Raw genomic sequence first — 15,401 nt, 5'->3', positions numbered from 1 at the left:
TTCCTTTCTCCGAATCTCTTCAGCCCTAATATTTGATGACTGTGGGCTGTGGTGACAAATTACACTTTAAGTCTCGAGCCCCATGACAGCTGAGTCATGCCATCAAGAGTCTGTAGAGTGGGAATGAGTCCCAGCCCTGAGATATAAGGGTGTGTGGGTGGCTTCTGCAGGAATCACTGACAAACACCTGATAAATATTTTACTTTTCTGAGACAATCCTCAGTCACTCACTTTTAAGGTTTAAAATAGAGTCTCTCTGGACTTCCCTGGTGGTGCAGTGGTTAAGAATCCGCCCGCCAATGCAGGTGTCACGGGTTTGAGCCCTGGTCCGGGAAGATCCCACATGCTGTGGAGCAACTAAGCCCGTGCGCCACAACTACTGAGCCTGTGCTCTAGAGCCCGCGAGCCACAACTACTGAAGCCCTACGCATGCCTAAAGCCCGTGAGAAGCCCGCGCACCGCAACGAAGAGTAGCCCCCGCTCGCCACAACTAGAGAAAGCCTGCGCGCAGCAACGAAGACCCAACACAGCCAAAAATAAATAAGTAAATTTAAAGAAAATAAAATAGAGTCTCCCTACACTTGACAAAAGACCAAATACACCTGGGCCACCATCTATGATTGTTCTGATGGCTTTTTGCACAACTCCATGGGGAACCTATCACCCTATAAACACTGCACATTTATCAAGTGTGACAAGTGCCCAACAAATAGCAAAGCATATTGAGAAGAGACACCTTTTGCTGCTTTTCCTAAGCAGACCTTTGGCTACAGGGAAGTTAAAACTGGCTGAAATAATAGTTCAACTGAGTATCCCACTAGTTTCATAATGGAATAAAGATTCACCTCCTCACTGGAAGCCAGCTTGGCTCCCCTTCTGGGAATTTTTTTCAGGCCTGGGAAACAGTCCATGGACTGAGAAGCAGTATAATTTAGTGGCTAAGAACACGGGCATTCATATAAGCCAAGATTGTGTTCCAATCCCAGTTCCACCATTTATTTACTAGTAACGCTATCTTGGATAACTTGTTTGACCCCCTCTGTGGATTTTCATTTGTAAAATGAAAGTGAACACATGTGATTTAGGTAAGATTTTATGTGAGGTTGGCATGAGATAATACATGTAAAGTGCTCTGTATATAGTACATGCCCAGTAAACGGTAAATTATATCATTACTATCATCACCATCAGTGTGGTTGTTGTTGGCAACAGTAAATCTAACCAGGATGACACTGTCCAACAGAATTTTCCATGATGACAGGAAAGTTCTGTATCTTTGTCGTCCAATATGGTAGCCACAAAACACAGATGGATAGTAAGTGACTGCAATGGAGAGCAGAGCTCTAAGGAATCCAACTGTCTTAGTCTCTTCAGGCTGCTATAACAGAATATCATAGATTGGGTGACTTAGAAACAACAGAAATTATTTCTCACAGTCCTAGAAGCTACAAAGTCCAGAACTGAGGCACCAGCAGATTGGTGAGGGCTTTCTTCTTGCTGTGTCCTCGCATGGCAGAAGCGGTAAGGGAGCTCTCTGGGGCTTCTTTTTTTTTTGCGGTACGCAGGCCTCTCACTGTTGCGGCCTCTCCCGTTGCGGAGCACAGGCTCCGGACGCGCAGGCTCAGCAGCCATGGCTCACGGGTCCAGCCGCTCCGCAGTATGTGGGATCCTCTCAGACCGGGGCACGAACCCGCGTCCCCTGCATCGGCAGGCGGACTCCCAACCACTGCGCCACCAGGGAAGCCCTCTGGGGCTTCTTTTATAAGGGCCCTAATTCCACTCACGAGGGTGGAGTTTAATGATCACTTCCTAAGGTCCCACCTCCACATACCATCACACTGGGAATTAGGCCTCAACCTAGGAATTGGTGGTGGTCAGGGGTGGGTGAGACACAAACATTCACTCTGTAGCACCAACGATGGGAATCACTGATTGGGAAACAGAGCAGGACCCTGTGGTCCTTCCCCGCCATGTCCTCTGCCTGCCTTTTGTCTGTAGAAAAACTTTAGTCAAAGAATAAATTTAATCAGAGAAGTGAGAAAATGCAGAAGCAAAGGAAAACAGTCCAACAAGACCAAATAATAATAGTTTAGTCATTAAACAAAGTCAAGGACCTTTAGTTCCTCCTCAAGGGCTAGAGATCATATTCTGAGCCATATCCTGTGAACTGTGTTGTAGATACTGAAACCCACACCAGGTGGAAGAAGTTAACTACATGATGGCCAGACTGTAGCCATAACGTAAGCTGCCACAGTTCCGAGAACTGGTCTCAAAGAAATGGGAACGCACTGACCCTGGAAATCAAGAGTAACCGTACTCAAAAGAATCAAGACGACACGGATCAGACCACCGCATGAGCAATTTCAAGATGACCATCAGAGCTGACTGTGTTGTTTCTGCGTGTAGCCCCCTCCCTCCGCCTATATACCCCTGAAACTCCCCTTTAAAAGCCCTTGCCCACTGATTGTCAGTGGGGAGTCAGCCTTTTGGACATGAGTCTGCCCTCTCCCCTGGTTGCCGGCCTCCGAAATAAAGCAAACTTTCCTTTCCACCAAGCTGGCCCCTGGAGTATTGACTTTCAAGCGTGAGCTGCTGAACCAAACTTTCAGTAACAATTGGGAAATCTTACAAAAATTTTGCACCCCGACAAAGGGAAGACATTTCCAAGGATCAAGGCTGTGGTGACAGCACCTCCACCGGGAAAGCTAACAGCTTGCACCTTGGGCTTAAAGGGCTGATCTGCCCCAAGACACCTGACTGGCCCCTCCTTTCCTCACTTAAGTCCTTACTCAACAGCCCCTCTGCAGAAGAACTTTCTCTGACCACTCACCATTCCACCCCTCTCTACTGCTCTCCTCTATCAGCTTTATTTCTTGGCAGAGCAATTATCATTGACTTTATTTGTTGCTTTGGTGACAGTCTTGTCTCCTACCCGTAGAAGGTAAGCTTCATGAAGGCAAATTCTCTTTCTGCTTGAATAAGTGCATGATCTCAGTACCAAGAAGGTGCCTGGCACGTTGTAGGGTTTCAGTACCCACGTGTTGAATTTAATACAACCAGGTTACCTAAAAGAAGGCCAGAGCCAGAGGTTTATACGCAGCAGAATACTTTTGTAAAATTAAAAACACTCCCTTCCCTTCAGCCTCCACCCTCACCCCTGCATGTTCAGACAAGCGTCTGGGGATTCTCTGGCAACCACCAACAAGAGCTCTGGAACTCTCAACCCCCAGCTCGCAGGCAAGGCTTCGTTTCCAGGCTGGGGAAAGCGTTCTGAATTCCAAACAAGACCCGACATTTAACATCCTCTCGTTTTTTTCTCTCAACAGCTTACTCTCCTCACAGCTAATGTGATTAAGTATTCACAGCAATGGGTGTACATTTTTATTAGGGCTATGACAAGTGATTGGGAGGTAATTAAGCAAAGGAATGTTTCACACAATGCCTACTCCACTTAGGGAAGAAACTCTACGTTTTGCTGGATTCACAGGCAAAAGGGGGGAAAAAAACATTCGGAGAGGGTCACCTGTTGTAACAAACAACCATCGGAACTATTGTTGGGCCCTGGATAATCGTAAGAAAGTGAAAATTCTCATTTATACAGAAAGATGAGACAGATACAAAAAATCAGTATAAAGCTGTATATCACAGAGCCAGTTGTTACAGTCCTGTTCTTTTTTTAAAAGAGGCAGCATCTTAAATGTACATCAATAGAGGGATGAGTACATAAATTGGAATTTTATGTAGCATTTAAAAGAATGAGGTAGAATGATAGACACTTAATGGAAAGATGGCTGTGCTATGTTATAAGGAAAAGACTATCGTAGGTTAGTTCTCGTTTTAAAAAGAAATTTAATCAATATGTGTATGTTTATTTGTATATTGAAAAGTGATTCAAGGACACGTGTCAAACTTTTACAAGTGGTAACTTCAGTGAACTTGAGCCTGAAATTACAATAGGCATGTATTACTTTGCAATTATAAAAGATATTAAAACATTTAAATTTTTTAAAAATTAAGCTGAAGTAAAAAAAACAAAACAAAACCAGGAGCCAAAGAATTACAGGAATAACATGATTGTCACCATTTCTACCCCCCGCCCCCAATCCCTGCCACACACATACACACACACATACACTCTTTTGTTTTCCCAGTAAATAGCATTTATGTTTCAATATTAATGAAACAATTTATATTAATTGGATTGCAGGAGAAAATCTGTCTAAATTAGGAAGAAAGTAAGTTTATACTATACTATTATATTATACAATATAATAAAGCCACAAAGCGTGCTGATCTTATAAGATTCTAAAGCCCTGTTAGTCCTTGTTTGCATGTATGCACGCAAGAAAACAATTATGTGCAGAATCGCATAAGTAGTCTTTCAACCTCTTTATCACATTCTTACCCAGTTGCCCTTTCAAACAAGAGAAGGTTTAATATCATTCTTCTCATTCTTAGAATACAAAATACCAGAGAGTGGAGTAAAATATCCCAGTAACTTCATGCAAATGGCACACATCCAAATATAGTCTCCCAAGGTAGGGGAAGAGAAAGAAATAACACTGCAAACCCTCCAGGTGATTCCACCTGCCACCCTAGTCAATGAACATAGTATGGTCTGAGTGACAGTGGGACGCCCATCGTGACCAGGGCCACAGCATGACTGTCAGGGCTCTGGGCACTTCAGCTTTTGTGGGCCCTTTACTCCATCAAAACATTAAAAATTATGTTTCCTTATTCATTGCTTTAAAGACAAAAAAAAAAATCTAGGCTAGATTCATTATCAAAAATGCGTTATCATTTTGCTCATTTTTTCTTCTGATTTTAACAGAAATTAACATTAAAACATTTTCACAAGCTTCTAGAAGTATCGTGTGCCGTAGGCGCTGTGTTTCCTGCACCAAACGCAGAAGTCGGCCCTGGTTCAGAGGCCAGTCTCTACAATGCCCTGTGTCCCTCACTTCACTAAAAATAATTCCAGTGCTTGCACGTTCCTATTTTCTTTTCCTAAAAACAGCTGAACACAAGTCAGCTAACTTGTCTGGTACTCAAAGAAACAGTGATCTGTGCAAACGCAAGAGGAAAACTGGCCGTGACGGACAGACTAAGGAACAATCTGTTGTCTCCCACAAATCCTAAGGTGCTGTAGTTAAGGGTAGTTGTTACTCTCTGCTAATTTTACCTTCTGCTTTGGCATTAGACTCTAGCTCCACATAAGATCCAACTCCACTATGGTCTGAACTAATGCACTGTCAAGGGCTCTTTACATATAATCAATATTAGTAATAATAACCTCTATGCTCCATGTGTCTACAACGTGGGAGCCATGTGCCAAAGCGCTATGAGGTTTATGTCACTTAATCCTCACGATAATCCTACTCATAGGTGTTATCATCTGTGTTACATAAAAGAGAATAAGAATTTAGGTGGCTTGTCCAAAGTCACACAACCAGTAAATGATGAAGCTGAGGAATGAAGAAAGAGAAAACTGAAGTCCTGTTCCAGAGACATGGACTTGCCTTGTGTCCACCCAATCTCTTGGTACCTGCTACATAATTCTCAGGGTCCAGAGCAAAATAAAAATGTGAGGCCTCTAGTTGAAAAATTATTAAGTATTTCAAGATGGGGACAGCAGAGCACTGAAACACGCACAAGAGCCTCTGGGCTTCAAGGGCGACTGTATGCCCACACAGCTGGCCCTGCGTCTTGCCCTCTGAGTCTGCAGACCCAGCATGGCAGTCCCATTCTGGAGTCCTTGCAAAGCTGCTGCAAGACTCTGCTCTGGAGGGTGGACAGGCGACACCTTCTGGCTCCTTACATCAGCCAGCCTGGGGCTTCAAGGAAAGGAAGCTCTCACACCCCAACAGGCACTGGATGTGTCCCAAACTCCACCCCATGACACACCACCTTTGAGCAGGCTGCACCCTCTTCTCCGTCTCTGACATCAAAAGCAAACCCCAGGGCTTCCCTGGTGGCGCAGTGGTTGAGAGTCTGCCTGCCGATGCAGGGGACACGGGTTCGTGCCCCGGTCCGGGAAGATCCCACATGCCGCGGAGCGGCTGGGCCCGTGAGCCATGGCCACTTAGCCTGCGCGTCCGGAGCCTGTGCTCCACAATGGGAGAGGCCACAACAGTGAGAGGCCCGTGCACCACAAAAAGAGAAAAAAAAAAAAAAAAAAAGCAAACCCCAGCCTCCCTCCTTCCTCCCCAAGTACCTCTCCAGCCCCTGCATCCTCACATCCCTGCCACACAAGGCAAACTGGAGGATGCTTTTTCCATAGGTGGGTGTAAGTCAGTTACCCCCACACACAGCCCCACCGCCACTGCTCTGAGGTCTTCACAGTGCCTTTGAGGGAGTAAACCATGATTTGGCCACTCCACCCCCTGCAGAAATTAATGCTGTTTTTAAGAGGAAACCAACTTCACCCCATATACTGAATTAAGTTTCAAAACTATTAAGGAATGAAGTGCAAACCAAGAAAGAATTCGAGTAACACTGATATACTTGAATTAAGCGTTTGCTATGAGCTAGATACTGAGTTAAGTGCTTAGCATTTTCTCATTTAATCTTCACAGCAACTCTTTGAGATTAAGTACAATTTCGATCACATTTTACTCATAAGAAAGCGGAGATTCAGGAAGGTTTACATAACTTGCTCAAGGTCCTATGGCTAGTGGGTGTGGACAACAGTAGCTGGAAAGGAAACCGAAAGCTATGCCCAAGCACTACATCATGGTCAATATTTGCTGAAACCTGGAGTAGGGAAGGACTTTACGTATGACATCAAGCATGACAGCATAAGGGAAATCTGATAAATGTGACTACGTAAGAATTGTGAAGAAAACACATGTCAGAAAACACAATGAACAAGACTGAAAGGCAAACCATTATCTATGAAAGCATATATTCTGGAGCACTAATCCCTTACAATGTATAAAACACAAATCAGTAAGAAAAAGGCAAACACTCCATTGGAAAAAAACAGACAAGGGACGTGAAAAGGCATTTCACAACAAAGAGTAAAGGACATGTAACAAAGCACTCAGCCACACCAGTCATCCAGGAGATGCAAAGGACAACATTATGTCATTTTTCACCAGTGTCAATGAGATTTATTTTCTTTTTTAATGATGTAAAGGAGATAGTTTTTGAAGTATATTAATGAGATGTCCTCCTACTGCTTTTCCCAACCTCAGCCCCTCCCACAACCATTCTGCTAAAGTCATTCATTTGCTCCACAGGAGATTAGGAATCTTACAAATGAATGGAAGGAAGGAAGGAAGGGAAAGAGGGAGGGAGGAAGAGAGAGAGAGAGAGAGAAAGAAAGGAAGGAAGGGAGAAAGAAGAAAGGAAGGAAAGAAAGAAGGAAAGGAAGGAAGGAAGGGAGGAAGGAAGGAAGGAAGGAAGGAAGGAAGAAAGAAAGAAAGGAAAATAGTCCATGTTTAGCTTTTGACTACCAGAAGAGGTTTTTTGAGCCTCTAGCCTCAAGAAAATGGTGTCAACATTTTTGTGATTGTCCCAAACTAAAGACAGGTAAGAATGGTAGAAAATGCTGGTTTGATATAGCTCCCAAATTTATAGAGAGGTCAAAGATGGTTTCTCCGACGAGGTGACATTTCATCAATGACCCAAAGGAAGAAAGTCAGACATGCAGAGGGATGGACAGAGAGTGAGCCAGGCAGAGCCCACAGCAGGCACCAAGGCCCTGCGGTGGGAGTGGACTTGTCTCATCCAAAGAGAAGCACGAAGCCTGCACAAAGAGTGATCCAAGAGGAGAGTGGGAGGAGAGGAGACTGGAAAGTGAGCACAGCCCTGCCCTGTGGAACTTTACCGCCTTGGTAACGACTTGGGATGCTCTTGGGCGTGCAATGGGAAGTTGCAGGATTTGCAGGGGGATGACGTGACCTTGTGACTAGTCCTAGCCCCAGAAGTGTGAGCGGAAGCGATAAATACTTCACCTCCCAGCTGAGACATTTAGGAGCCAATGTGCCAACACTCAGAGCCACTCTTTTGTGGAAGTTCGTACGTTGAGACGGTGGAATCACAAGGCAGAGGGATCCAGGGCCCCTTCAACTCTTTTTTATATGTATCTCCACACATTGACCAAGGAGACACTTATCTATTTACGTAAAATGGAAGGCTCATTGGAATTTTTTTGGATGTTGATGAAAATAAGCTTTACTGCATCCTTTAACAAATGCATACAAGATGCCAACAGTTTTAAACATTTTTCGGATTTGGGGTCCACTAATAATACCGTGAGAACTGAAATACACAGCAGTAGTATGAAAATTTTCTGGAGTTCTTGTTGAGCTACTAGATTGCTCTTTTTTATGCATTATAAGTTGTGAATTTTTAATTGACGTCAAAGCACTAATAGTTTTGCAAAAAGAGAAGTTATTTTAAGCAAGGTCTGCTTTGTATGGCAAATTGCAAAATTGCGCTGTCAGCGCGGACTCATTAGAAACAAAATCTTTAGTTGTAATTTGTGAACAAGGAGCACAGAACAATAATTTAGGTAATAAAAATGTATTCAAGAAAAAACGATTACCGTGAGACGAAAGCGAAGCATAGTTTCCCATGATGTCGATACCTCTCTTATCCATTATTTTCATTAATACTTTAAAACATTAAGCTGGTTTAGTTCCTAACAACTTAAAAATGAAATGCTAACCAACTTCAGGTTTCTTTTCTCATATTTCTTAGAGCTGTAGGTTCAGAGCCTTGTGAACCACGGAAGGAAAAGGGGAGAAAGAACCAAACTGTCTGAACTTTGGAAATAAGACTTTCATCCAAGTTGGACACGTTCGTTTAACGTTTCATTTCTGTCAAAAGAAGAAGAACCTTGAAGGTTCACAGGATGCACAGGATCTGACTTTCTTGCCAACGTTCCCGAATGGGTGCTCTAGCAAGAATGATGCCTTCTTCTCATCTCTCCGTCATGCTGTGGCTCCCACATAGGCAGCCAGATCTGATTCCATCATCACCAGCGTCCGACACCATCTGCTCAGGGACCAGGCGCCTGGCAGAACTCTGTGGACACTGGCTGTGGGAGAGCAGACGCTCCCTGTCGCATCCAGGGAGGCTGCCGGCACATGTACATCCGGGTTAGTTTGTAAGACCAACCTCCCCCTCACCAGGCAGACGGTACTGGGTGCAGCTGGGGTCAGAGCCTGGAGGGTGGTATCAAGGCCAGGGTGGCAGCCAAGGGGGCAGCAGTGGCTTTGACTACACAAGTCCTGTAGCACAGCCCTAATAGCATCGGCCCAGCTCCTGCCCAGTCTGCGTTGGGGGCTCAAGAGCCATCAGCAAACAAGCCATTGTTTTGATGGATTTTCCTGGGTCCCACCTGCCCCAGGGAAAGTAACCTAAGTCTCCCTTTTCCATTTGCTGGAAAGAGCCTACAAAGAATGGGACAGAAGACCACCAGCAAACTCTCCGTGGTAGAACTCAGTCAACCAGGGAGCACAGGACTTTTGAGACTATTCCAGATGGACGGCTTGAAGGTGAGGAGGGCCGCGTCTGACTACAGCTCAGGCACTCATTTTGGAAGGACTGAAAAGATGCAAGAAACCCTCTGCACCCTTCCTGTCCCATGTGGTTTTGAAACTGCCATCTCATTGGTAGTTCCCTTTGAATTAAAAAAAAAAATCAAAATATGGTCTAGCCCAGAAGAGAGAAATACCCTCAAGTTGGGAAGACTCCACTGCTGTACTGCAGGGACAAAAAGCAGGTGGAATGACTTCAGGGGGAGAAAACTGCAAAATTATAAGAAAAGTCAGATCAGAAGTTAGGAGGAATGAGACAAAGTAAGGAGAGAGATTTTTTTCTCCTTCCCCCAAATTTCCAGAGTAAATCTTGGGAAAAATTTACACACACACACACACACACACACACACACACACACACACGATTCCAAATGCCATTCCAGAGCACAGAGCTCAGTGGAAAGAGGAATTCCCCAGCAGTTCTCTAACAATAGTTCTGGTTGCTCCTCAAACTTACCACAATGTTCTCCAGCCATGAACTTGACTCTCTAACTTTTGTCACCTTGCAAACACCTGACACATGACTGAAAACCCTGCTTTGAACTCACAACAGCTTCTGAAATTCTTGGTCTCTCTTTCACCTTCTCCCCAATAGTCCAATTCCATGCTTGGCTCCAGTTTTGGTTTGTTTGAAGCAATTTATTCCTTATAAAAAGTCTTGGCTAATGGTGTGGCTTTGATTTTTGTAAATAATTTTCATTCCCTTCATGTTCATTTCTTGCGTTTATTTTCTTTTTTAGTGTGGAAATACCAGAGAACTTCAGGATTACATAACTGTCCTGGATTCTTTTAGGAATCATTCTCTTTGCTATGAAAATTTTACTCTCATCTACACTCTATTTTGAGAAGGTGTGTCTCCTTTTCACAAAATTACAAAGTAAAAAAAAATATTTGCTAAACAATGCATTCCAGTTAAAAGATACATCCCTTCCTTAAAAATAGCTGTGACACGAATAGCACCAATTTTCTTTCCAAAGTAAAATTAGTTCCTCACAACAATCTTTATTCTGGAAGAAAACATAGGTGTGGCTGTGTGACCCTGGCAAGGAAAGCTGGGTCTCAGTTTCCTCATCTATAAAATGGGGATAATACTAGAAATGAAGGACTCATATTCAAGATGACACTTCTCTTCTCTGAGAAGTCCCCCTCCCACAGAGTCCTCTTCCCGACTAGGGTGGACACTTTCTCCAATCAGATTCTCTCTCTCAGGGGTCTGGAATTAGCATTCAGACATAGCCGGTCATATCACATGAAGGGGGGTAAACTTGCCAAATTTAGGAACAGCCTTCTCATGCCATGTTCACGGAGTAAAACCAAGAAAGCTGGTCAGGAGACATAAAAGAGATAAAGATGCAGAGAAATCAGAGGGAGGTGAACAGATCAGAGGAACCTCCAGAGTTCCTGATAATATTCCACCTCTGAAATCCGGTTCCTATGAGATCTGACTGAATTCAGACATTTAACTGCCTTAAGACATTATTGGGCGGGGGGGCCAGGGATAAATTAGGAGTTTGGGATTAACAGATACATACTACTATGTATAAAATAGATAAACAACAGGCTCCTACTGTATAGCACAGGGAACTATACTCAATATCTTGTAATAACCTATACTGAAAAACAAATCTGAAAAAGGGTATATATATGTATAACTGAATCACTTTGTTATACAGCAGAAATTAACACAACATTGTAAATCAACTATACTTCAATTTAAAAAATAAAAATAACAATTAGTTCCAAAAAGAGAGACATTATTATAGCCTCATTTTAAAAAAGAATTGTCTCCATTTTTTATTTTTTACTTTTATTTTTTTGCTAAATGCACCATCACTTGTTTCTCTTGCTGACAACTGAAGGATCTTAACTAAAACACAGAAGGAAAAAGAATGCCAACGATATCTTCCTTTAGCCACACTGGCCCTTGGAAGAGAACTCTCTGCTCGCAGATAGAGCTCCCGAGGGCCCCTCCCAGGGAAGGATTCAAATTAAAGTGAAACAAAGTCTTTATAGCACGAGATCATCAATATGCAAAAAGGTGACACCAGACCAACATCACATCCAGTTACCCAAATGTCTTGCTCAGCTAACACCCTTTAAATAGTCAAAGGCTCTTTGACAAATCATCTCCTTTAGAGAAATTAAAGCCAACATTTTATGCAGATGATTTCACATCCTCTTAACAGCTACTCTCCGAATAATGGAAAGAGCTTGCCACCATCGACACCAGGTCAACAGGGCCCTGCAGAGCCATGTAATTTAGCTGGGGGAGTTCATTCCAGCTCAAGACCCCACTTGGGCTTCCATGTGACTCCCAAGCAGTCTGTCACTCAAGAGAGGCCTCAGGTGAGACCTCTTCCAATTTGCTATTTGAAAGGAGTCAGACCTGGGTGGTCCCCGATGCTCACAGCCTGAGGGCCAGATGTGTTATAACAGTGTCAGTGGACAAGGTCAGGCTCATTTGGGAGCTGGATGAGGGGCAGGGGAAGATCTGAGAGTTCCCGACCCTACAATGTGTTGACGTGGGGTCTTTGAGAGACTGTTCAGAGAAATTCAGGAATGGTTTCCAGGAACGTGGAGGAGGCCAGCGTGGAGCCGACTGGTGAATCATTTGCCTGCGCACAGACGTCAGCACGATGAACCCTCTTTGCTCTCTGCACCCAAAGTGTCCTGCTCCACGCGTCCAAGTGGACCCATTTAGCAATGAACTAGCTCTTCGTTTAGAGAGTAGAAATTCATACTCACTCTGCAGCCGAAGGGCTGGGCAAATTTAAGGTCTAATTTTGATGCAAACCGACTCACTCTGCTATATTTCTAGCTGCTAGTTTCTCTGGGCCCCTGTTACCAAAGGAAACGTAGTTCGGTGCTGACCCCCCCATCTCCCAAACAGTGGCACAAAACCTAAAGAGTTCGGCAGAGACTGCTTAAGCCCAGGGCTCCAAGTGTGAGATGACACTTGAGAAGACAAGCTTCTTCAACCTGGTCAACGTCCCCACATTTCTAGGGACATCAAGGAATTCCTAGGAACCATGAGGGCTACTCAGTGGTGGAGGAGAAACAAAGTCATACTGGGGCTTTGTTTAGATGCGTATTGACGTCTGGTTGCAGGCCCCCACGTAAAGAGTTTGCAAGTTGTCACTGCCGTCCTTATAACAAGAAAAAGCTCGACAAACTGGTAATCAGTGTTTGGTATGGGAGCCTTCAGAGAACTGAGGTTGCAGGGCAAACTGCCATCCTGAAATCTGAAGAGACAGGAGAATTCAGAGTCACGGCCAAGATGTACTCACCGGGAGCAGAAGCCACTGGAACTATAACTGGTAGGAATCTTGGATGGTAATTTTGGTGAACTGCTGGAGGCTGAGTATGGACCAGCATGTGGGCTGCAATCTTAGGGGGACCCTACAATTTCATGGCCTTTACTTCCAGAAACTCCACCAGGTTCTCATGGTGAAGATTCAAGTAGGATCCCCTTGTGGCTCTGACTGGGGGAGAAGTGTCGTCCTTGTGAAACATACAGAGCCTTCCTCAGAGCATAAGTGTCATTCATCTCGGAGTCCCTAGTGCCCTACAGCGTAGGTTTCATGACATTTTTGTTGAGTGGAATGATGGGTGGTTGGATGGATGGACATTTGGGTGGATGCATGAATGAATGGATGATATGGGATCCACGCCCTCAAGGAAATTATGATACAGAAATTCCTAACTTTATCTCTCACAAAACACTAACACCATATGATGTTTGCTTGGTTTGTTTTGTTTTTTGGCCATGCCACGTGGCTTGTGGGATTTTAGTTCCCCAGCCAGGGGACTGAACCCAGGCCACAGCAGTGACAGCACAGAGTCCTAACCACTGGACTGCCACGTAATTCCCTAACGCCATATAATGTCAATAGCTATGCCACTGTGCTAAAAAGTTCTTCTATGCTCAAAAATATTGGAGGAAATGCTCAATTTAGCAACTTAAACCGATTTCTTTACTACTAGAGACTGGATACCATGCACCTTTCTTGTCCTAGAACTTAGCACAGCTGTTGTTAGACACTCAGTAAGATAATCAAAAGAAGGAAAACATCATAGAATAATCCACTCACGTTCCTTCATCCCACAAATATTCACTGAGCACTCTCTGTACTGCAGGCACTAAGCCAGGGTCTAGGAGTATAATGAGAGCAAAAATGGGCACGTTCTGCCATCATGGAGGGTGTAGTGTAGTCGAGGAGACAGACATTAAACAAATAATGCCACGGATTTAAGTGCAAATTTGCAACGACGCAACATTCACTGCAATGGAGAAGTATATGGAAAAAATACAATAAAGCAAACAGCCTGGTCAGGGAGGTTAGGAAAAGCAAACAGAGGAATTGAGAATGAAAACATTGGGAAGAATTAATATGGCAAAATGGACTGGGGGGAGCGGTACTGCTGGGAACCCAGCAGAGGAAACAACACGTGTTACCAAATGCCCCTTTGAAGTCCTATAGCAGGAGGGAGCATGGCTCGTACAAAGAATGGAAATGAGGCCAGCATGGCTGGGAGTAGGGGATTCCACACTGTCAGTTACTGTTTAAGCTTCTAGGTGCTGTGGTGACTTGTTACACAGCAACAAATGACAAATACAGGTCACTAACTCAAAGTGGGTTCAGGTTTCCGTGCTGGATATGCTCCCTTGATCCTTCCAGATTCAATCCTCACCACTCTCTACCCTACTTTTTGTCTTGGAAGTGATTCTATGGGTTGTATCACCCAGGCTCCCTTTCCCTCTGACTTTCACTTAGCTTTGGCCAATGGGCAGCCCCAGGAGAAAGTCGGGGGGGCGGGGGGCAGGAGAGGTCAGCCCTTGCTCTCTCGGCTCAGCTGGGATGCAGTCTGACACTGACTGCATCCGCCTACCCAGGGCCACAGCTCCGAGTGAGTGGCCCCCTCCTGAGGTCTCAGGTCTCTCTGGGTTCCAGGGCCTCCTGCTGTCACTTGCCGCAGGGCCCCTTCACCAACCCTTGCTGGTTTCCTTGCTTCCTCTTGCCCACACCTTTGTAAGCAATCTTTTCCAGTGACCCTCTTTATGCATCCCCTCTGAGTGTTGCATCTAATTCTGGGGGACATATACAACTCCTCATCTAGAGAGTGATGAAGCTGGGACATGGAGTTTCAGAACCTTAAAGTTATTCTTTTAAAAACTAGAGTAACTATACCTCTCCCCAGGTAGCCTAAGTACAGAGACTGGAGATGCTCTTCAACTTCAGACCTAAATGGATCCGGAGCCCAAACTGTGGAAAGTGACTGAACACCTTTGAGCTTCAGTTTCTTCACAAGCAAATCTGAAACAATACCTCCCAGTCGCTACATAAAACTGCCGTTAGCATTAAATGCAGGCACGTATGTAAAACGCACGGCACCACAGTAAGGGACGAGGAAACATCACCACTAGGACTCCACCAGCAAAAGATCTCATTTTGCTAAACCAACCTGACCCCAAAGGCCATTTTGTACTGTCAACGGCCCCGAAGGTTATGGTGATCATCAGTTCAGAGGCAGACCCCACACCCCCAGGATACCGGAAACATCTACAGAGATACCTCTGTAGTATCTCATACTACATACTACATATGAGATACCCATCTCATATCTCATGGGTATGTACCTCATACCCATCTAACCCTCTTTTTTAATGCACCTTAGCCCAGCAGAGCAGCTGCAGCGAGCATCACTTACCAAGGTCGTGTGCAACTTCTTAGTTCAAAGGAAGGGCTTGGCCTCTTCAAGTGCCGCCATTGTTCAGCATCGCAGCGGTATTCAGAGGATGGCGCTGGTCGTGGAGTCCTGTCACATCAAATTTTCTCCTCCTGGGGTCACACG

The sequence above is a fragment of the Neophocaena asiaeorientalis genome, unplaced genomic scaffold (genome assembly GCF_003031525.2).
Source record: "Neophocaena asiaeorientalis asiaeorientalis breed wild unplaced genomic scaffold, Neophocaena_asiaeorientalis_V1.1 scaffold606, whole genome shotgun sequence".
Taxonomy (NCBI): Eukaryota; Metazoa; Chordata; class Mammalia; order Artiodactyla; family Phocoenidae; genus Neophocaena; species Neophocaena asiaeorientalis.
Note: the sequence above shows the minus strand (reverse complement) of the source record.